Source organism: Muntiacus reevesi, chromosome 2, assembly GCF_963930625.1.
Source record: "Muntiacus reevesi chromosome 2, mMunRee1.1, whole genome shotgun sequence".
In the NCBI taxonomy this organism is placed as follows: Eukaryota; Metazoa; Chordata; class Mammalia; order Artiodactyla; family Cervidae; genus Muntiacus; species Muntiacus reevesi.
The window spans coordinates 53,883,534-53,906,998 of NC_089250.1; the positions used below are offsets into that span (position 1 = coordinate 53,883,534).

The 23,465-nt window shown below is 48.7% G+C and overlaps 1 protein-coding gene and 1 non-coding gene across 2 annotated transcripts in view; one reads left to right on the top strand and one right to left on the bottom strand.

Annotated features, from left to right (window-relative positions):
- CDH4 (cadherin 4) overlaps positions 1 to 23,465 on the bottom strand; it is a 475,364-nt gene that overhangs the window by 202,159 nt on the left and 249,740 nt on the right. The gene's annotated exons all lie outside the window — the stretch shown is intronic.
- On the top strand, positions 21,111 to 21,183 carry TRNAE-CUC (transfer RNA glutamic acid (anticodon CUC)). The gene has a single exon. It is a non-coding gene; the product is annotated as a tRNA-Glu (tRNA).

A 23,465-nucleotide genomic window follows, 5' to 3' on the forward strand; every position in this document is an offset into this window, starting at 1 on the left:
CAGGAAGATGCAGTCGAGGGGCTCCGTGCTCTTCTGTAGCCCTGCCCCAGCACTTTGCCAGCCTGTGTCTGCCTAGAGGAGGTTCCATCTGAGATGTTCCTTCACACAGACTCTTCTGTGGCCCCCAAGTCACACAGCCCACTCCTCTGTTGGGCACTTGGCTTTTGATTGCCCCCGCTTGTCAGTTCTCTGAGGGACCAGTCTCCATGGGACGACAGAGCCATGCATGTGGGGCTGTGGCCACGGGGGCAACTCGGGATCCTCCCCTCCTCCCTGATGGAGATGCTCGGCTCCTGCACTCCTGGACCTCGGAAAGGAGATGGCCCCCGACTCAGCCGGGAGGAGGGGCGACAACCCAGGAGCCATGATTAGGACAGAGACAGTCCCCCGACTTGATGGACCACACCTCACTGTCACCCTGAGTCTGGAAGTGCAAGCTGCACTGCCCCCAGTCTCGTGCACGCTGATTTTTAACGAGATCATTAATTCTGCCATCTGTCGAATCCCTACATTAACAATCACAAGGTCTGTTGGATAATGTAGAGCTGGCTGGGCCCAGATATATGCTTTTTCCTCAAGACACTGCAAAGAGACAAGAGGAAACGCCAAACTGAGGATCCTCAGGGAGCCGACAGGCAGTGTCTTCAGCAGAAATGTTTCCAACTACCTGCTGTCCATTAACTTAATTTTCTTTACGAAATATTAATACTGGAGACTTAAAAGTTTGTAAATCAGCTGCACTTGGGAACTTTGAGGTTCAACTGATTATAAATGTTTCTCATTGTGGGAAGTTGCTCGCTTATGAAAACACGCAAAATATGTGGATCCATTTCCAGAGCATGGAATTCTGACCCTGTGGAAGGGCTTCTGCCAGCAAGAGGCGGGTGCCCATTGGCTCTTGCACACTCTGGGCAGGCAGAAGTCAGCGTTTTCTTACTGAATTGGTCACTAGACAGAGCCTAGCAGTAGGAGTTCTCACTTGAGAAAGGGTGGGGAGGGACTTTGAGAAAGTGCTCCGGGTGGGGTTTGGGCAGGTAACCCATCCCTGGGGTCTGTGAGAACAGCGTCCCCTTACAACATGAGAACCTGGTGCTTGCTCTGCTCACCTCCCCAAACAAGAGGGTTTAATTTTTCAGTAGTTTTTTGCTCACACCCTCTGGGGTGTTTTCTTTGGCACCAACCAGTTCTCAGGCAACAGAACTGATGTACAACCACTCAGTTCCATTGGACACTAGTTACCGACAGAGAACTCGGACTGCACAGATTCAGAGCTCAGTCCCACGAGACCTTCCCTAATTTAGACACAGTCATGAGTCCTAGGTTGGCAGTTTTTGCTTCTGATCAGTTGGGGGTTCCCATGACCCCCTTCTCAGGTTCAGTAATTTGCTAGAACGTTACCTATTAATACATTTGCTGGCTTATTATAAAGGACACATCTCAGGCTCAGTCACATGGAAGAAGTGCACAGGCCAAGGGTATGGGTGGAGGCAGAACTTCCATGCTGTTTCTGGGCTCCCCGTCCTTCCCGTGTGGCTGGGAAGCTCTCAGGAATCTCAGGGTTCCAGAGTTTTTAATAGAGTTCAACCTCCAGCCCCACCCCCTCCCCTCTTGGAGATTGGTGGTCCGGTGGGGCTGAAAGTCCAAACCCTCTGAGCACTTGTTCTCTCTGGTGAGCAGCCCCTTTGAGGCTCTCCAGGGACTGGCACTAAATCTCCTCACTAGTGTAAACTCAGGGGGATGGAGAACGGTCCTTATGAAGATCTAAAGTTACTCCCACCACTCAGGAGGTTTCAAGACTTCCAGGGGCCCTGTGCCAGAAATCGGGGACAAAGACTAAACGTATTTCTTAAAAAAAAAAAAAAAATTATTTTTATTTACTTATTTATTTGACTGTGCTGGGTCTCAGTGAATTCTTTAATTGCAGCATGTGGGATCTAGTTCCCTGACCAGGGATTGAACCCAGGCCCCCTGCATTGGGAATGTGGAGTCTTAGTCTCTGAACCACCTGGGAAGTCCTCAAATGTATTTCTTATTCTACTGCTCACCTCCTCTCGGCCGTTCCCACCTCCTGGCAGATCCTGCCTCTACAGGATGAGACAGCTGTATCAGAGACTCATGGGCTCAGTGCTCACAGGGACCCTGAAACATGCACACATTTAAGCTGCAGCGCATCTGGAAAATCAAGCACCAGCAGCTGCCACGGGGAATCAAACAGGCGCCCCTCTTCCACTGCCCTGTCCCCGATCTGAACTTTCAAGGGTGTTGGAAACAAGCTGCAAAGAGCCCATAGACTGTATCCCGGGCCCTGGGAGCAGGCTGGCCACACACACCTGTCCACAATGAAGCCCAAGATGCTGACAGGAGGGGTGGAGCCATGCTTGGCTGGACCTCCCAGTTGGGCCACTCCTCTCCTTTTTATCTCCTGGAATTAATTATTTCCATAGTGGTTTAGGCAACCAGGTCACTAGAGTCACTTTTCTTTTGAAGCCTTTTATCCGGTTTTTCTAGTGTTGCATCCCGGATTCTGCTCAGAGGTGTACAAGTTTTGAAGGATAAGAGTTTACAAGTGACTCTTACTAACACCAGTGTGGGGATGATGAAAGGAGATGCATGTTCACCCTGATGCTGGCGTGTTTCCAGGATGATTCAGGGAGTGGGGACACCGCCACCTTGCACTTATTCTGCTGCTGACCGTTGACTGTCTGGTCGGGTCTGTGATGCAGGTGGGGGTCCCTGCCCTTCAAGAGGAGCCGTTCTGGATACCTGAGTTGCAGCCTTGGGTTCACTCTGCCTGGAGGGCAGCTGTGTCTCTCTAAGTTGCCTCTGATTTCTAAACCCCTCTGAAGGTGTGTTAGCTTTTTGAAGCACTGGGGTGAAGACTGGGGGCTGTGGTAATGAGGCTGGGACAATGAAATGGAGACAGAAAGTGAGGGGTGGAGAGAGAGAAGGAAAACCCTGTATTTTTCAAGAGGGAGCACTTGGAGGGGAGAACAGATGAACCTTCCCTAAGTGGGTTCGTGAGAAGCATGAGATCAAAAACCCATATCCCTGGGCAAGCAGGACCTCTGATCACACCTTTGCTTGCCTCTGAGAGGTGTGGAGGGCTGCTCCCACATCATTTTCTGCTTCACATACAGCACAGAGGGAGTGATAGAGGCTTCTGAATGCTGAGTTCTCTGTAGAAAAAATGAGGTGGAGGAAGAAATGGTCAAGCACCAGACAAGAGAAAGGAGAGCCTAGAGACAGAAGTCTGTGTGTGACCCCTTCCTCACGCCAAATGCAAAAGCTAAGTCCTCAAGGGTCATAGAGCTCTGTGCAACACACAAAACCGTAACATCAATGATCAAAGATGGAGGGGGCTGTTTGTGACTTAGGAATGAGGAGAGAGTCTTTAAATAAGACCCGAGAGTCTAAACATTGGCAACAGAATGAAGGACTTCTCTTCAGTAACATCCATAATTGACAAAGTCACCCTATGTGTACCCAGTTGGAGACATTCCATCTTGTAAAATCAATAATGTGAATGCTACCTAAGAAACCTTTGCAAAACCACAAGGAAAAGGCAGGACCAACTAAATTCTTAAAATCACAAAGGATGCAAGTAGAGAATTCACAGACAGGGTGTAAGTCAAATGGGAACTAAGTGTGTGAGAAGATGTGAATCACAGAAATGCTCATTGAAGCAAAATGAGGCTCCCGGCACCCACTGGATTAAAGAACACAAGAGGTACCGTGCTTGTTCCACGTCTGGTCTCTACAGGACAAGCCTTCTGTGTATCAGGTACAAGAACTCGAGGCCTCCCTCTCTGTCTCTCCCCTTTCAGTTCCTGCCCCACCTCTACTGCTGCATTAAAATAGATCTTCTCAGAGGAGGGCCATCACCAAACTCTTCTTTTCACATCTGCTTCAACTTGGAAGGCACTGCCAAAAAGTACATAAGAAATAAACCAAACAGAGAGCAAGGTGCCAGGTGGAGGCGGCCTTCTATCTCCCAGGTCAGGAGCCTGTACAAAGCCCCATACAAGCACCAGACAAAGGTTCCTCAGTGGAGAAAACCCTAGAGGTGATTCCAAAGCAGGCGAAACCAAGTCTTTGCAGCAGTCATGTCAGTGGGTACTAGTGAAGGCAACGAGAATCTCTAGAACACTCATATGTGTTTGGTTTCCAAGTAATAAGACAGAAAAAGACATTCTCCCTATAAAGGCTTGACTGGACTAATTTCAAAAGCCATAACTGCATGCCCTGGACACTTGGCATTTGAGGAGTCCACGGAGCTCTGAAGCCTGAGAGGGGAAAGTAATGTGGGATTTAGCAAAAACTGGAGGAACTAGGCATGTCTCTCGATGTCCAGTGTTGGGCTTGGGCATGGGGCTGCAGAGTTGGCACTGCTGGACAGGTCTTGGGGCAGCTGCTGCAGAGCCAATGCTGCAGCGGTGGCCTCCAAGCCTGGCAGCTAGGCCTGGCCCTGCACGGAACATGAACATCTACTCTCTGACTTGAGGTCCTGCTTGTCCCCAGTCTGGATGAATGCATGATGGCTTCATGGGGAAATCCCTCCAGGGACCCTCAGCAGTGATGCCTGTGTCCTGCTGGCCACGAGGGCCAATCACAGAGTGAGGTTGATGCAGTGCAGGTGGTTCGTCCAGTGACTCAAGAGTGAGTGTCCTGCATGCAGGTCTGCAGGATTCACCACTTGAATAAAATGAGTGTTAGTCGCTCAGTTGTGTCTGACTCTTTGTGACCCTATGGACTGTAGCCCACCAGGCTCCTCTGTCCATGGGATTCTCCAGGCAAGAATACTGGAGTGGGTTGTCATTTCCTTCTCCAGGGGATCTTCCTGACCCAGGAATTGGACCTAGGTCTTTTGCATTACAGGCAAATTCTTCACCACTGAGTCCGGAGGGAAGCTGAATAAAATAAGAGGAGGTGAGGAAAGTGGCAGTGGGTCATGTCAAACATTCCTACATCACAGAGCAAAACTATGTGAGAAACAACCATGTTCCAGAGTCAGGCCACAGCTCCACATGCTGAGGGGACAGTGACAGTCCCAGAGACTGAGACCCCTGGCTGCAGGCTGTGGAGCCCTGTCCAGGGTGCTGACAACTCCTGGGTGCGGTGGTCGGCCCTGGCAACCACCCGCTGGTGTTTGGGGCTGTTCCATTTGGACAAACAGTGGGCCAGCCTGTTGGCAGGGAGGACTCTTAGTGGACCCATTGATATTATTTGTTCTCAAAATGACAGCTGCAACTTCCCACTTGACTGGAGCCCTTGGGTAAATTTATTGTTAGCACTTTCTAGACATGATCAAGACATTCCCCTGCCAATTGGTGTGGCTTAAAAATAAATCTGCTCTTTCCCAAATTGTGTGTGCTGGACTGGGTGTCTGTTACAGAGGGCTGCACAAAGAAGGCTGGGTTCCTATCTTCCAGCCCAGGACACAACAGCCACTCAGGGGTGGAGAGGGACAGACTTGGAGGGAAAACACTCATTTTTACACTGGTGCTGCTTGAAACCTAACAAGGGGAGAGTTCTTAGAATGTGGAAAAGCAGGAGGGAAGTTGGATGGAGCAGGTGTAGACTGAGTGCTCCTGTCGGGAGGGAGGCTGACCCAGCAGGTCAGACTTGGACCAGGGCCAGTGCTCCAAATTGGCTGAGACAAATGCGTAGCACCAGGCACCCGCCAATGAAAACCCTCTCTTATTCCTAATGAAAGCCTCCTTGAGGCACCTTGAGTGGCCCAGATGAAAACTCAGCCAGGATTTAGAAGGATCTCAAGGGCCCTAGCCCAGGTAAGGAGGACTCTCTCCCAGAGAGGATCCAGGCTGCCAGTCCCTCCCTAATTCTGGCTCCCACAGAGGCTTTCACTAGTCCCCTTGCAGAAAAACTCCTTCAAAAAGTCACACGAGTGAGCGAGATAAGTCGCCTCAGTCATATCTGACTCTTTGAGACCCTAGGGACTGTAGCCTGCTGTGATTCTCTGTTGATGGGATTCTCCAGGCAAGAATCCCAGAGTGGGTTGCCATGCCCTCCTCCAGGGAATCTTCCCAACCTAGAGACTGAGCTCCAGCAGATCTTCTTGACCCAGGGATCAAACTCGTGTCTCTAAATCTCCTGCATTGGAAAGTGGGTTCTTTATAACTAGAGCCACCTACCATGTGTACCCATGTGAAAGTTGCTCAGTTGTGTCTGACTCTTTGAGACCCCATATACTATGTGGTCCATGGAATTTTCCAGGTCAGAATACTGGAGTGGGTAGCCTTTCCCTTCTCCATGAGATCTTCCCAACCCAGCGATCAAACCCAGATCTCCTGTATTGCAGGCAGATTCTTTACCAGCTGAGCCACCTGGGAAGCCCAAAAAGTCACACACATTTTACTGAATCTTATTACATCAATGCAGATTTCATGGCTGCCAACCATACTGTATGTTATCTCCCCCATTTCCACATGACCATGTTAGTTAGGTTTTATGTCCATTTTAAAGAGATGGTGAGGAAAATAATTCATGAGAAAATCATAAATAATGAATGTGGGTCACCAAATGTGTTTTTGAAATAGGACTTTATTTCTTCTTAAATGGAATAAAAAAGCTTCTCTGATTTTTAAAAAGTCTTTTTGCATTCCAGAAGATTGTGATATTACTGAGCACTTTTACAAAAGGAAAAAAGCAGACAAATGTTAAAAAGGAAAACATCTTGGCCAGTGCCTCCTGGGCCTGGGGCAATTCCACCTCCATGGATGTGTCCACTGAAGACCCAAGGAAGGCCCTCAGCTGAGCGTTGCTTGCTTTCCGTCACGTCTGTGTATTCAGCTGAGCTTCTGTGTTTTGGGGCTGAGTGGCAAAGGCAGATTAAAACAGCGACGGTGTTAAAACAAGATTGTAAAGGTTAACAGACCAAGAAATGGACAAATTACTGCCACTGGCCACGGCCAGCCCCATGCTCTGTCCCTTCTCTGTCCTGCCTCAAGCTGCCTGTCAGGCCTCTGGACCAGCTTCCTGAAGGCCAGTGAGAAAAATCTCTTCTGGACACCCCAGCCCCTCCTGCCCTTGACAAGTTATCACAGCAGGGACCTTGAGGCCAAGCTGGAGGTGGTGGCATATGAGCCTCGTGCCCTTCCTCACCAGCGTCTCCAAATAAGGTCACCAGAGCCACTTAACTTGAATCTGATCTGAGGTTCATTTCCTTTCCTTTCTAGGAAGCATCACTTCCAGGCCCATCCCCTGACCTCATGGACTGGTCTTCCCCATTTCATGCAGAAGTCAACACAGGCACGGGCAACGCCCCCGCCTTCCACGTGTTCATAGCAGACACCCTGGAATTTTGTGTGCTAGGGACGCAGGAAGCCTGAGTCCAGCCCTGACCATGTGGGCCATGAGACCTATGTTTTCAGGCCAGTCCCTCCCGCCATCTCCCCCAATTACACGGGCATCCAGCTTAGTTCCCTTTCTCGCCCACAGCAATGTCCACCGGGAGCTCCATAATTAGGCCATTACCGTGAACCGCTGGGTTGGGAGCAGCCATTTGTCAAATGCCTTGTCCAAAAAATGAAGATGAAAAATCTGCATGTGTGTGTGTGGGGAGGGTGGAGCATGTGTGCACACATGCTCTCGTGTGTGTGTGTGTGTGTGTGTGTGTGTGTGTGTGTGTGTGTGTGTGTGTGTGAGGGGGGGGGAGCGTCAGGAAGAACAAATGCCAAACAGAAGGAGGGCTCCCCCCACCCCCCACCATGTCCCTCACCACGGGGTGCCTGGACTCCTGGATGTGCCGGGAGCAGTCTTCCCGGCTTCAGATCGGCCTCCTGCTCAGGAGCACGTCCAGGCCGAGGCCAGAGGAGCGTTTCTTACACTGCCAGATGGCTCCCATTCCGGGTCCTGTGCTCCCCTGCAGTTACTAGAGCTGCCTCCCAGGACTGGGCCTCACCGGGGACCAGCCTCACTGTCCAGGAAGGCTCATTAGTGGCACAGGGCCGTGTAGGGCCGAGCAGGGCCGCAGGGCGACGCCGCAATTATGTTTGCACCGCCTCTTCCGCGTAAGTTCTTGGCCTCACTGTCACGCAGTCACCGTCTCAGGAGTCTCCCTCCGGGGCTTAAAGACACTGTGTTCCTGGCTCCTGACACAAAAGTTAATTGGGAAGAGAGCAGTGACATCAGTGTGAACACTATGGTCTCTGCTAGGATGTGGAGAAGTCGCCGTGTGTGTGTGCTCATATGTGGATGAATGTGTATGTTGCACAGCCACACGCATATACCAACATCCCTGAAGTGTGCTATTGTACCAAAGGCTTTGTTTGTCTTACCTGTCTTAGTAACCCTCAAAAAAGATTACAGGAATTGGAATTTTTGCTTCTCTATCTGGGGAACTCCTCTGAAGGTTTCCTGATGCAGTTCAAAGGCCACCTCTTCCTGGAAGTCTCACTAATGTCCCCAGCATGTTGCACACTAGGAATTTTGCCCTGAGGGGCCAGGAAGAGACTGGGAGACAGGATCCCCTGCCAGAGAGAGAGACTCCAAAGAGGTCCAACCTCTGCTTCCACCCCCATCTCAGAGGGTGTGGCTGGATGTGGGCAGAGGTGGTGAGGTGGCACCTAGGCAGGCACAGGAAGGCCGTGGCATCTGAACCAGTCACTGAAGGTCATCCAGCGTCTGCACAGCGATACCTACTGTGCCCTGAGTGTTGGGAGGGCAAGATAGATGTCAGGTCACAGGTCAGGAGTGTGCAGGAACTTGGAGCAGGAGAGGAATGGAAGTCAGGAGAGCTGCCTCAAGGAAGGACAAAGGAGCAGGGTGTTGAAGAATGAGTAGGAGTTTACCAGCAGGCGAATAGGGTAAAAATTGTCCTCAAGGTTATGTTAAAGTAACTAACACAGAAGTCTCTGGCTGAGTGCTTACTCTGTGTTAGATTCTCAGAGCAGCCTGGTGACGTAGGCACCATCAGGGTTCCCACCACGGAGATGGGAAAACTGAGGCACAGCCCAAGGCCTTGTGGCAGAGAAGTGGAGGAACTCTGTCTGGCACTGAAGTCTGTGTCCTGAATCACCCCGAGTGTGTGTGCGCTGCCTGAAGACAGCACGGCTGCAGAGTAGGTCCCATCCTCCCTGCCCCAGGGAGCGCTACGTGCTGGCATTCAGAAAGCCATGAATCCAGGAACTGATGCTCAGCCCCACTGCCCTCCTCTTTCATGTCGTTTTGGCCAAAAAGTAAATGATGCAATGTAACCTTTGTGGTTTCATGCAACTCTTGCCCCTCTCAACTGGCCACAGCCCCACCCCTCCAATACCGCATATCCTGCACCTCAGCTACGCTCTTACATGTCCCCCGACTCTCACCCCTTCCCCTTATTCATAGCGGAATTCTGGGAGCCAGCTGGTCTTGAGAAACATCTCTTGATAGGCAGGTCAAGAGATGACCAAGATGACCAGAGAGCACTCCTAAATTACAATAAAGCCTCACACCTTCCGTCGTTAAACCCGAGTGAATGCCTGTCACTGCAGCTCAGCTCTGACAGTGGTTCTCTGGAAAGGGTGATGCTCTGTCCTGTGGCTGGGACTCCTGAGCATAGAGTCATGCGAGGCACATGGATGTGGGGCTCAGCTTCAGCAGAAATAGGAGAGAGTGTCAGGAGGAGGAAGAGGGATGGGAGGTCCAGCTGATGCAGAGAAAGAGGTGTGGCCACGGCCGGTGATCAAGGAGGCACACAGAGCAGGTTCTAGGTGCTTATCCATCGCTGCTTCTGGCATTAGCTTGGGGCTTGCTTCACAGGAGCTTGCCCTCTTGGAGGGTAAACGTGGTTGGACATCTCTTCCAGCATGTCCCCAAATCGGGGTCACAGCATCCATGCCGCCCCCCTGATCCCATCACCACCTGTTGTTGCAAGCCTGCCCTGCCAGGTTGGGGCTGAGCCTCAGGTCAGCTTGTCCACTTAAGACTCACTCTGCAGCCCTCATCTCTGTCCCATGAGAGCCCTTCCTGCCCCCACACTCACCCCATTCATGTCCACTGTTGGCTCCACTTTTCTGGACAGCCCCCCAGGACCAGATGGCCATGCACAGGGAGAACAAATCCAGGCATTAGTGGGAGGCAGGGCCTGGGGCCACAGAAGATCCACACAGTGAGGCCAGAGACTGCCAGGGCTCAAGAAAATGCCAGGAGTAAGGACAGCAGAAGGCTTCCCCGGTGGCTCACTGGTAAAGAAACTGCCTGCCGATGCAGGAGACGTGGGTTCCATTCCTGGGTTGGGAAGATCCCCTGGAGAAAGAAATGGCAACCCACTCCAGTATTCTTGCTTGGAGAATTCCATGGAAAGAGAAGCCTGGTGGGCTACAGTTCATGGGGTTGCAAATAGATGGACACAACTGAATTGACTGAGCAGGCACACACAAGGACAGCAGAAGGAGAGGGGTGGATGGAGGTGTGGGCAGAGCAGATGGAAGGGCCTTCCAGGCCAGGGGTTCTGGCCCTACGTGCATGTGCCTGGAGCTCAGGGAATCCATGAATGTAGAGCACAAGCTAGCCCCATCCCACCCCTGTAAGCAGCGTGCCCTGCATGTTGTCCCAGGTTTGTATCTTGCGCTGCAGCTGTGGGTGGCCTGAGGGACTGATGGTCAGCACCACTGGGAAATTTCAGAATGTGTTAGAGCCACCGCAGGATATTCTTACTTAGCAGGTTAATAAAAATATACACTTCTATGTCACAGATTTGTTTTTCATATTTTGATAACCATATTCCAATATAATTGCTTGCCTTTGTGATCCAACAAGTTTCATTGTATGCATTTGGAAACATTGCTCTGTTAAAGGGGGGGGGGGGCGTGTCACAGCACAGCTCCGCCCATCTGGCAACAAGATCAAGGATACAAATACCTCAGAAACAGACACATAGCCGCTGGGGGTGGGAGAACGCGGAGGAAGCCAGGAAAGCCCAGGTGGCCCCATTGGGGACTTAACCACCCCCGTTCCGTAACATCATGCATCATCACTATTCTAAACATGAGAGTTCCTGGGACATCAGTCTGTCGTCTGTCGAGCTCACCACTGTGTCCCCAGACCCAGACCAGAGCTGGCGCTCATGACCCAAGAAGGGATTATGACTTTAATGTTTTCAAATTAAATGATAAACAACTTTAACTAAATGGCAGTCACTGGTTTTATTACAAACAGCACACTTGATGCCTCTGCTCCTCCAGTTAGTGTTTCCTATGGACACTTGGGGCACTGAGATGACTGGAAAGCCTGGGCTTCCCTTGGGAAGCACCTGGCTGCATCCCCTCAAGCCACTGGGACTTGCCACTTCCTGTGGCAATGAGCTGTCAACCTTTGGGTGTGGCCGGTGTCCCCAGAGCTACTGGATCAGGACCCCTCCCCTTCAGCTAGCTGAGAATGTGTGTTGGCCTTGGGAAATCCTAAAGATAACCCACCATGAGTGCCCGTAAGAAGGCTCTTTTGCTTGTCAATATAAACACCTTGAATTCCTTTGTTTTACGGTGGTGGGAAGTCGCTGGCAGGGAGGGAGATGATTTTAGAGGTTGAGATCAGAGTTACTTTACCCCCAGTGCTTAATACTGTTTTGGTCCCTGGAGATTTCTCAGCTCAATTCAGGCAAACTTGCCCTCTCGCTGAGAGATGTGTTTGTTCCAGGCTGTCGCTGTAACAGAGAGCCCGCATATTCTCAGAGGACCAACCCCTCCCCCTGTAGGCTCACACATTCTGGAGGGGAATGAGTGGCCTCTCCTTGCCCTGAGCCAAGAGATTGAATTTTTATGGGCAGACATTATACCAGGAGGGTTTATGGGAAGCCGTTATGGAAAACGTTGCCATCAACCCAGCCCACGGTCGTCTCCTTGAGTCAGAGGCAGAGCCTGGTCCCCAACAGTTCAATCTTTCCCACCAACATGCTCCTGAAAAGCAGCCCAGAGAATTAATCCATAGGCACAGGTCTGCGGTGTAGGATGCACCATAAGGCTTAGACAGAAGGGACAGCTCTGGAATCTGAATGAGCTCCTGCTTCCTCCATCCTGCATGGTGCAAAGGAGCCTCATAGAATGCTCTTGAATCAATGAAAACATTTTCCTTGAAGAAAGAACTGTTAACTCCTGTATGCTTCTTGTTTGTTCTATGGGACAGCAGGGAGGAACGGGGTTCCCATGATTCAACGGAGTTCCCATGATCAATTGCATGATTCCCTCACAAGCCCCCTCCTCTCTTCTCGGGCTTCTCTGTGGGGAATGGCCTCTGGAGTTCACTCAGGCAGCTCATGGGGCCTCAGAAAGGTGCCTGCCTGCACACTCCGGTGAGGGAGTCTGCCTGGAGAACTTCCCGTGGTTCTGATGAGACTGGACACTCGGGATGGGGCTGAGAGGCCGCCCGGCACCCAGTCCCTCCTATGTGCAGAGCATGAGAGGTAGGCCAGGTGGGGGGATACACAGTGGACGCTGGCAGGGTGGTTGATTGATCCCTTAATGCTTTTAGGAAGACGATGGCATTTGGGTTTCCTAATTGTGAAGGAGAGGACGGGGAGGTCGCAGGGAGCCGACTTAAACCATTACTGACCTCTTTTTACCTATTTCCTGTTACGCAACTCAGGCCTAATGACAGTCCCCAAATTGCAAGTCATGGTTTACATCCCTAGTGAGTGGTCAATGCAGACACAAAGCAGGTACTCAGTAAATATTGGGTGAACGGATGGATGGGTCCACAGTGAAGATTTAGTGAAACAACGGGTGCAAAGTTCTCAGATACTAGCTATTAACTCTATCCTATTTATTGGTTTTGAAAAGGAACTGTGCCCGTGTGGCTGGCCCTGGGGCGCAGGACTCAGCTGACACAGGCTGTGTTTAACACCTGGCATCAGCGCTGAAGTCCTTTCCTAAAGCAGCACATTACTTTTCCTGCTGCATTTTATCAATTAGAGAGCATTCTATGAGGCTCCTTGGCGCCACGCAGGCTGGAGGAAACAAGCAGAAGCACAGTTCGGGGTGTGTTCTGTCCTTGGGGCCCAGAGCCCCAGTGTAGCGGGTGCTCAGGACTGGGAGCTGCTCAGGGTCTCATTGAGCTACAATAGGCTGTTCTCTGAGCCTGTTTACACACCAGGGACCCGGCCGTTCTGGAAACTCCTGCTGCGGGAGGAGGTGAGTCTATTCCTCCTCCTCAGAGGCAGGCCTGTTCCTCCTGGAGCAGCAGCGGGGCAGTTACTGAGATAGATTAAAAATATCTCACAGCAGATGACCCCGTGTTCAGCCCCTTCTTAGGTGCCCACGGGGTCTAGCTCCTCCCAGGGCTGCAGATGACCTCACCCCACCCCCACCCCAGCCGTGCTTCCCACCTCTGAGCCTGCACCTCCACGTGCACCTGGATGTTTGGCTCCTTCTTTCAGTAAATACACAATATCTGCCATGGGGGCTTCCCTGGCGGCTCAGCGATAAAGAACACTTCTGTTAATGTAGCAGACACAGGTTCTATCCCTCAGTAGGGAATATGCCCTAGAGGAGGAAATGGCAACCAGATCCAGTATTCTTGTCTGGAGAATCCCATGGACAGAGTAGCCCGGTGGGCTACCATGGGGTCGCACAGAGTCAGACATGACTGAGTGAGCAGGCAGGCAGGTAGGTCTGCTGTGTGTCTGGGAGACATCAGCAAACAATGCAAGTCCCTGCAATGCTTCTACTCCAACGGGGCACACGTTTCCTGTGATTTCACAGCTTCCTCAAAACCCTTTCAGGGGCTCTGCTATGTCCAATGATTTTTATAATAATAATAAGATATTGAACCTAGAGAGTTCTGGAATGGAGGTGTGAGGACCCCACAGACTCCTTCCCTGGAGAAACAAATGTAACTGGTAAAAGTATTTAATAAACAATCATTCAGCATCTTTGGAAATTGTCCTAAGAGCATAGACCAAGTGGAGAAACACTCATCCAGGCAAAGGTCCTAAATCACAGTAGGAACAGTGTGAGTCTGAGTCTTTGAGACCACCTGCTCCCTAACCTTAACCCTGCCCCTCCAGGTCATCTAGAGGAAAAGCCTACTCCACGTGGGTGTGGGCAAGAAGACAGGGCTCCCTCCCTCCGGTTCCCTGTTTAGGGCAGTGGGCTCTCTTCTCTCTGGGAGGAGTAGGACTCCAACATTCCTCAAACCTCCCCCAAGCTCTGTGGTGTGGAATGGCTGTTCCAGGCCAGCATGGCTGAGAGGTCTGGGGCTCCCTTCCCCCATACACCACTCATAGATCAGAGACCTGAGCATCTGGGGAGGAAATATGTGCAGATGATATATCTAATAAGGAACTTGTACCCAGAATGCATAAAGAACTCTTACAGCTCAATAGCAAAAAGATGGATAACCCAATTTAAAATGGGCAAAAGACTTGAATAGATATTTCTCCAGAGACCCAGATGGCAGATAAGTGAATGAAAAGATGAGCAATATCATTATTGTGGACCCATCAGAACCCAAGCAAATCACAATCACAATGAGCTGTTGTTGTTGTTCAGTTGTTAAGTCATGTCCAGCTCTTTGTTGACCCCATGGACTGCAGCATGCCAGCCTCCTGTATCCTCCACTATCTCCCAGACTCTGCTCAAATGCATGCCCACTGAGTTGGTGATGCCATCCACCATCTTGTCCTCTGTCACCCACTTCTCCTCTTGCCCTCAGTCTTTCCAAGCATCAGGGTCTTTTCCAGTGAGTCAGCTCTTCATATCAGGTGGTCAGACTATTGGAACTTCAGCTTTAGCATCAGTCCTTCCAAAGAATATTCAAGAATGATTTCCTTTACGATTGATCTTGCAGTCCAAGGGACTCTCAAGAGTCTTCTCCAGAATCACAATTTGAAAGCTTCTATTCTTTGGCTCTCAGCCTTTCCATAATAAGCTACCACTTCACATCTACTATGAATAGGAATCGATGTAATAATAATTTAAACAAAACCCAGAAGACAACAAGTGTTGGTGAATATGTGGATGCATTAGAACCCTAATACATTGCTGATGGACTGAAAATGATGTAGTTGCTTTGCAAAATGATAACTTGGCAGTTTTTCAAAATGTTCAACATAGGACCCAGCAATTTCACTCTTAGGTGTATATGCCAAAGAATTGAAAACATATGTCCACACAAAAATGTGTAAACAAATAGTCCTAATAGTTTATTCTTAAAAGCCCAAAGGTGGCAGTGATCCAAGTGTCTATCGAGGAAGAATGAATAAACAGAATGTGATAGATCCACACACATTACTTTCCTGCAGCTGCTCTAACAAGTGACTACTAACTCAATGGCTCCAGACCACACAAATTCATTACAGTTTTGTAGGCTGGAATCTGAAAAAGATCACAGAGCTGTGTTCTTTCTAGAGGTCAAGGAGAGAACTTGTTTCCCTGCCTTTTCTAGTGTCTAGAGGCACATTTGTTTCTCAGCTCCTGGCCCCACATCACCCCGACTTCTGCTTCCATTGCCACATCTCTTTCTCTGACTCTGACCTGTGGCTCCTTCTTGTATAAGAGCCCTTGTGATAACACTGCACCCACCTGGATGATCCAGGGTAATTTCCTTGTCTCAAGGTCCTTTATGGTTTGTTTTTTGTTTTTTGTGGCTGTGCCACGCGGCATGTGGGTCCCAGCTCCCCAACCAGGGACTGAACCCTCACCCCCTGAAATGGAAGTGTGGATTCTCAACCACTCTATTGCCAGGGAAGTCCCGTAAGGTCCTTAACTGACTCAACCTGCAAAGTGTCTTGTGCCATATGCAGTGATATAGTCACAGCTTCCCGAGTCAGGAGTAGACCTCTTTGGGGGGCCATTATTCTGCTTATGATATCATATTATGAAAATCTATTCATCAATAGAAAAGAAAGAAGCACTGATAAAACTTCAAAACCCATGAACCTTGAAAACAGCATGCTATTGAAAGAAACCAGTCACAAAAAACCACATCTTATATGATCCCATTTACATAAAACATTTATAATAAGTAAATGTACATAGATAGAATGTACATTGGTGGTTGGTTGTCTAGGGTGTGTGTGTGTGTGTGTGTGTGTGTGCAGTGAGTGGGAGGTTAGGAGGGGAATGGGGAGCAACTGCTAATGAGTATGGAGTTTACTTTGGGGTGATGAAAATGTTCTAAAATTATATTAATGGTGATGGTGGCACAACTCTGAATACACTAAAAATTCTGAATTTTACATTTTGAAAGAGTGAATTTTTTGGTATATAAATTTTATCATAATAAAACGGTAAAATGGTGAGTGCCTTGGCAAAAACCAGGGCCATGAAGTCATCATGTTTTTTATCACCAAGCCTTCACTGTGGGAAAAACATTATTCCATTAAAGAATGTCCTTGTTGAAGCAGAAGCAGAATTAATTTTATTAAACCTTAATATATTTATTTTTATTATCCAGTGTGATGAAAGGGAAAGTTCAGATAAATACCAAAGGGAAGTGTTTGTCTTGAGGTGAAGCACTTGTGTGACTGTTTGAGTTGCCAGCTGAACTAGCTACACTTTTTTTTTTTCATGGAAAATTATTACTTCTTAAAAGAACAACTGACAGGCAAACCACAGTTTGTCATCTCCCAGTGTTTGGCAGACATTTGCCTGAAGATGAACAAAGTGAGTCTGTCACTTTGAGGAAAACAACTGACAACATTTGTTGCCAGTGATAAAATTAGAGCTTTTTTTCAAGCAAAAATTAGATTTCAGAAAATTTGTGTCTGTTATTGTGAGATTGAAAGTGTCCCAACAATGAAAGACTTTTCAGATGAGACTCGTGGCGGTATTAATAAATGTGATTTTTAAAATATTGTATGACTGAAGCTACACATAATGCAGAAAAACAACAATTTCCAAAGGCTAAGCCATGATGTTTTAAAATTACTCATCCGTTAGAGACTCATTCTAAACATAAGACAGGTCCATGGATTTTAATTTAATGGAGTATGAGAAGTTCAATGAGATGGTCTCAGCTTCCCACATTGCAGCTAGCCTTTAAGAAACTAATACATCAACTTTTGGTATAATATCAAAGAAGAGTATCCAGGATTATCTGAAAAGATGATTAAAACACACACCACAAATCTGAGTGAGGCTAAATTTTTCCATATATTTTTCAACCCAAACAACACATCACATAGGGATTGCAGAAGTAGATACAGCAGTCTTTTTCCAGACATGAAGAGTTTTGCAAAAATGTAAAACACTGCTGCTCTTGTCACTTATTTGGTTTTGTTTTTGTAAAATATGGTTATTTTTCATAAAATGTGTTATGTTAGCAATGTAATGGGTTTATTTTTCTTATTTTTAAATGAATTCATCAACAACTAGTTTCAAATATCTCAGTTCCAATGTTTACTGTGGTAAATATGGGAAGATTTCACCTGTATGCACAAAAACGCTTTGGGTCTTGAATAATTTTTCAGAATATAAAGAAGCCCAGAGAACAAACACTGTAGAAGTGCTAGTAGACCCTGCTGGATGTAGGCAGGGGTGGTGCTAAGTGGGGAGAGCAGGATGAGGAAATTCAGAGCTCTGAGGCAAGGTGGCAGGCTGCTGACCAGACAGGGTGGTCAGGGCAGGTCTCAGGCGGAGTGTGTGGGATGAGCGATGTCCTTCATATGCATGCACTGAAGCCTGAATCCCCCAAGCACCACAGGATGTGACTGTATTTGCAGACATGGTCTTCAGAGAGGTGATTAAGGTGAAAGGAAGTTTTATGGGTTGGCCCTAATCCAATATGACTGGTATTCTTGGAGAAGATTATGAATACACACACAGGGACTGATAATGAAGCTGAAGCCCCATACTTTGCCACCTGACGTGAAGAACTGACTCACTGGAAAAGACCCTGATGCTGGGAAAGATTGAGGGCAGGAGAAGGGGATGGCAGAGGATGAGATGGTTGGATGGCATCACTGACTTGATGGACATGAGTTTGAGCAAGCTCCGGGAGTTGGTGATGGACAGGGAGGCCTGGTGTGCTGCAGTCCATGGGGTCACAGAGAGTCTGACACAGTGAGTGGCTGGACTAAACACACAGAAGAGAACTGATGGAGGTGAGAAGGTAGGGAGAAGACGGCCATCTACCAGCCAAGGAGAGAGGCCTGGGGAGGCCAAGCCTTAATCTTGGACATCAACCTCCAGAACTATGAGACAATACATTTCTGTGTTTAAACCTCCCAGATGGCAGTCTAAGCAGGTCTGGGAGAGTCATACAAGAGCTGTGGAGCTGTGAAGCAGGTGAATATAAGGAGGAAGGGCATACTGGGCAGGGGGAACAGGGAGCAACAGTGCAAGTGCCTAAGTAACAGCTTCACTGGCGACTGGGACTGAAGGATGGCAAGAGCGGGAAGAGGGTGGGTGGCGACTTCCCTCGTGGTCCAGTCATGAGGACTCCATGCTTCCAACGTATGGGGTGCAGGTTCAACCCCTGGTCAGGGAACTAAGATCTCACATGCTGTGTGGCCAAGAATTTTTTTTTTCAAAGGAAGAGGGTGGGTGGCGACAAGGGTGATTGCTGCAAAGCCCTTACTCTGTTTTGAGCAAAAAGTGGACTCTGGAGTCCTGGGGGCTGACCAGTGATGGGACCTGGTCTGGGCTTTGGCTCGATCCCTTGGCTGTGTTGGACAAGGATCAGGGGTCAGCCAACTACAGCCTACCCACCACCAACTGATTTTGAAAATAGTTTGGTTGGAATGCAGCCATGTCCGTTCTTTCACATATTGTCTATGAGGGCTTTTCGGGCTACCGTGTTGAGTAGCTGAGTATAGGAAGCAAAGCTGAAAGTATTTACATTCTGCCCCCTGAGAGGACAAGTGTGCAGACCCCTGGCATTGACGGTGGGGATGAGTGTGGATCAGAAGACAATTTTGTCCCTCCAGCACAGAATTTTCAAAACTGAGAGTGCTATCAGCCAGGTGACAGGGGAGGGAGCCCCAAATCCTTCTTCCATGAGAACAATCATGTAATAACAATACATAGATCAACTGCCTTTGAGAAGAATCCAGAAACCAGTTAAGAAAGTCCTGCATCTGAGATGAACCAAGAAGAACCACATCAAAATGGACAGGAAAAATTGTGACATTTACTCACCCTAGTCCTGCCCCCAGCACAGAAGAATCTGATTGATTAAAAACTCCCAACTCTTGGCTGCTCCCTTGGGAGGGAAAGAGAGGCATGAAACATGGGCCAATACTCTGACTTTTTAGGGGTCTGGCTGAGAGACTAGCTTCTGCCTTGGATAAACCTAAATGTTGACAGGGAAGGGAGCCAGGTTGAGGGCCGCTGAGAACAAAAGGAATTCCATGGCAGTCCAGCACCAGAGAGGCTGAAGTGCCACAGACAGAAACTAGGGAGAAGTCCTGAGTAGAAACAGGCGGTCCTCAGATAGGAGGTTACATTGGCCAGCAGAGAGAATATCATCACTAGAAAGTCTTGAGAGGTCTCCAGAATCTTTAACTGGTGGATTGGTGAAGGTCTGTCTCTATAAATCAGATAATAGAGACTGAGAAAGTCAGTCTTTTTTTTTCCCCCCGAATGTGCAAGTCCCAACAAAGAAACACAGAAACACAGATGAACCTATTTGCAGGGCAGGATTAGAGATGCAGGTGTAAGGAATGGAGGGCAGCAGTGGTGGCATGGTGGTGGTGAGGCGAATGGGGACATCGGGATTGACGTGTGTGTAAAGTAGAGAGCTAGTAGGAAGCTGCTGTCGGAGAAGGCAATGGCAACCCACTCCAGTATTCTTACCTAGAGAATCCTGTCAACAGAGGAGCCTGGTGGGCTGCTGTCCATAGGGTTGCAGAGAGTCGGACACGACTGAAGCGACTTAGCATGCATGCATGCATTGGAGGAGGAGATGGCAACCCACTCCAGTATTCTCGCCTGGAGAATTCCAGGAACAGAGGAGCCGGACAGGCTGCTGTCTATGGGGTCGCACAGACTTGGACATGACTGAAGCGACTTAGCAGCAGCAGCAGCAGGGAGCTCAGCTCAATGCTTCATGGTGACCTGGGCGGGGGGGATGGGCATGGGTGGGAGGGTGGAGATGTATGTATACATAAAGTTAATTCATTTTGTTCTACAGCAGGAACTAATACAACATCGTAAAGCAACTATGTCCCAAGGAAAAAAGAACAAATTATATCTCCAAAAATCAACTTTAAAGAAATGGAAATAAATGATTTACCAGATAAAGGATCCCAAATAACCATCATAAGCTTGGTCAAGGCAGTAAAAGATATTAGAAAGACAACTAAATGAAATTGGGGAAATGACGCATGAAGAGAATAATGTACCAACAAAGAGAAACTATGAGGAAGAAAGCAGCAGACACTCTGGAGCTGAAGAATGCAATGATGGAATCGAGAAATTCACTAGAGGAGTTCAACCTTGAACCTGACCAGGCAGGAGAGAGACTGGAGAACTTAAAGACAGGGTATTCAAAATAATCAAGTCAGAGGATCAAGAAGAAAACAGAATGAGGAAAAATGAAGAGGGCCCAAGGGATATACAGGACACTGTCAAGTTGAAATACTTAAACATTATGGGAACCTAAGAAGGAGAAGAGAAAGTGGCAGAGAGTCTATTTGAAGAAACAGTCAGTGAACATATCCCAAATCTGAGGAGAGAAACAAATACATTAATTCAAAAAGCTTAAAGGTGGCTCAGTGGTGTAGAATCAGCCTGCCAATGCAGCAGACACAGGCTTGATCCCTAGGTCAGGAAGATCACCTGAAGGAGGAAGTGGCAACCCACTCCATTATTCTTGCCTGGAAAATACATGGACAGAGGAGCTTGGTGGGCTACAGTCCATGGTGCCACAAAAGAGTCAGACACGACTGAGAACACACATACACACAGACCACCAACTATGTTACATCTAAAGAGACCTATACTGACATGCTATAATCAAACTGTTAAAAATCACAGACAAAGAGAGAATCTTAAAAGCAGCAGGAGAAAAGCAAGATTTCACAGAGGGGCTCGGGTAAGACTGTCGGTGGAGCCTCAGTAGAAACCTTGCAGACTTATAGGGAGGGGTGAAGCTTCCAAGTGCTAAAGAAAAAACTGCTAACCAAGAAAATGGCGTCTGGCAGAACTGCCTTCAAAAATGAAACATAAGGGACTTCCTTGGTGGTCCAGTGGCTAAGACTCTGTGCTCTCAATGCAGGGGTCCCAGGTTTGATCCCTGGTCAAGGAACTGGATCCCATGTGCTGTAACTAAGGGTTCTCATGCTGCAAGTAAGAGATCCTGCATGCCGCAACTAAGACCCAGCACAGTCAAATAAACAAATTTTTTTAAAGGTAAATTAAGACTTTTTCAGATAGACAAAAGCTGAGTAAGTTCATCAGTAGATCTGCCCTGCAAGAAACACTAAATGGAGACTTTCAAGTTGAAATGAAAAGATGCTCAACAGCAAAATAATATGAAATATCAAACCTTCTGGTGGAGGTGTCTATATAGATAAATAAAATGCCTATAGCGTCATAATGTTGGAGAACAAATCACTTTTAATTACAGTGTAGATTTTTTTTTTTTTTTTAAATCTTTGTGAATGAACTTGCAGTATAAAAAGAAGTAATATGTGTCACAGTAAGATAAATGGGCTGCAGGCTTGTAAAGGATAGTTTCCATATGTGGTTGAAGCTAAGTTCCTATCAGCTTAAGTGAGAGTGTTACAACTTTATGTGTTTTATGTAATTTCAACAGTAACCACAAAGAAAACACCAACAGAATAGACACAAAGGGGGATAAGAAGGCAATCAACATACATTATCATCGGCCTCTGTGTGTCCTAGCATCTAAAGTGAATCTCTTGCAGACAGCATATTGTTGGATTTCATTATTTTGTCTTTTTTGATCCATTCGGTCACTGTGTATCTTCTAATTAGGGGGTTTAATCCATTTACACTTAGAGTGATTACCAATAGGGGAGGACTTACTATCGCCATCTTTACTGTTTTCTGTATGTCTTTTCCCTCTTTGACTCTCCTTCCCTCTCCTGTTGCCTTATTTTGTGTTTTGAGACTTTTTTTTTTTTCAGTGACAAATCCTTAGTTAGACTGAGAAAAGATTCAAATAACTAAAATTAGAAAGGAGAGAGAGGGCATTACCACCAATGCCAGCAGAAATAAGCAGGCTATAAGAGAATACCATGAACAATGATGAGCTAACAAACTGGATAACCTGGGAGAAATGGATAGATTCCTAGAAACATCTGACCAAAACCAAGCCATGAAAAAAATGAATAAAAATCTAAGCACCCTGTAACTAGCAACTAGAAACGCTGCCAGGAGAGAGGCAACCCCGCCAGGGCCTGCCGGCAGACCCTTGATGCCTCCTCGGGACTGTTACTTTGAAAGACGGGTGATCCCTCGTTTCCAGAGAACCGCTACAGCCACGTTGTCAGAGCTGCCGTGCTGTCTGTGTGAGAAGCAGTGAGGGGAGATCGGGTTTAATGTGCTTGTCTCAGGAATTTGGTCTCGTAGCTGCCAGAACCGTCCTGCTAGAACATTCCCTGATGGCATCACTGTGCTGCCGACAGGAGGAGGTGACTGTCGCCCTCCACTCTCTCGCCCTGGCCCCAGGTCCTGGCAGCTCGGGGTCCTCGCCGATCCTGCGTGACCGGCTCCCTGGGTGGCTAGGGTTGGCTCAGGCTCAGCTCCCCGTGAAGCCCTCTCCCCTGCCACGCCCTGTCCCCACCCCACCTCCTGCCCTGGGGAGGTGCCCATTTCTCCAGGGCTCAGCCAGCTTCCCACTGACACCCACAGGGCCTGTGGGAATGGGCAACCTCCTGTATGTGCCCCCGCCCCGGCCCATTCCAATCCTTCCCACAGGCTGTTTCCTGACATAGAATAAAGCCTCCTCTCCCTTCTGAGCGCAGAGGAAACGCTGCTTCCCATGGGCGCCTCCCCAGGCAGCACCTCTGCAGCGGTCGTGCGCTGAGAACCTTGCAGTTTGCAGTCAGAGTGGAGCTGTCTCAACACTCATCACAGACTGCAGGCTGGTGGGGGGGGGGGCGCGCAGGGCACAAGGGCTGTTCACAGGGAACCCCCAGCGGGACCCCAGAGGACCCACCAGGGCCACTCACACCTTGACCAGGTCTTCAGTGAGTGGCTCCTGTGTGCTGGGGACGCCTCTCTGGGGACACGACTGATAAAAAGGCACCGTGAACGAACTAGCAGAGTTATGCACCAGAGCGGGGAGGCGGATGGCAGACGGATGGGCAGCACAGAGAGAACGCAGGTGGAGCGAGGAGCCAGTGGGGAAGGGCAGGTGGGGCGGACGGGAGGCGGCCTTGAGGCCTGGGGAGCCGTATCCTCGAGACCCCGGCAGACGCTCTGTTGGACCACTGCCGTGTCGCACGGGGGCGTGCAGACCCGATGGTGAGCGTCACAGACAGAGCGAGGCTGGGCCTTATTCCTTAGAGTGGAGCCTGGAGACTCAGGGACCCCCAGTGGTCAGCCACAAGTATCTGGATT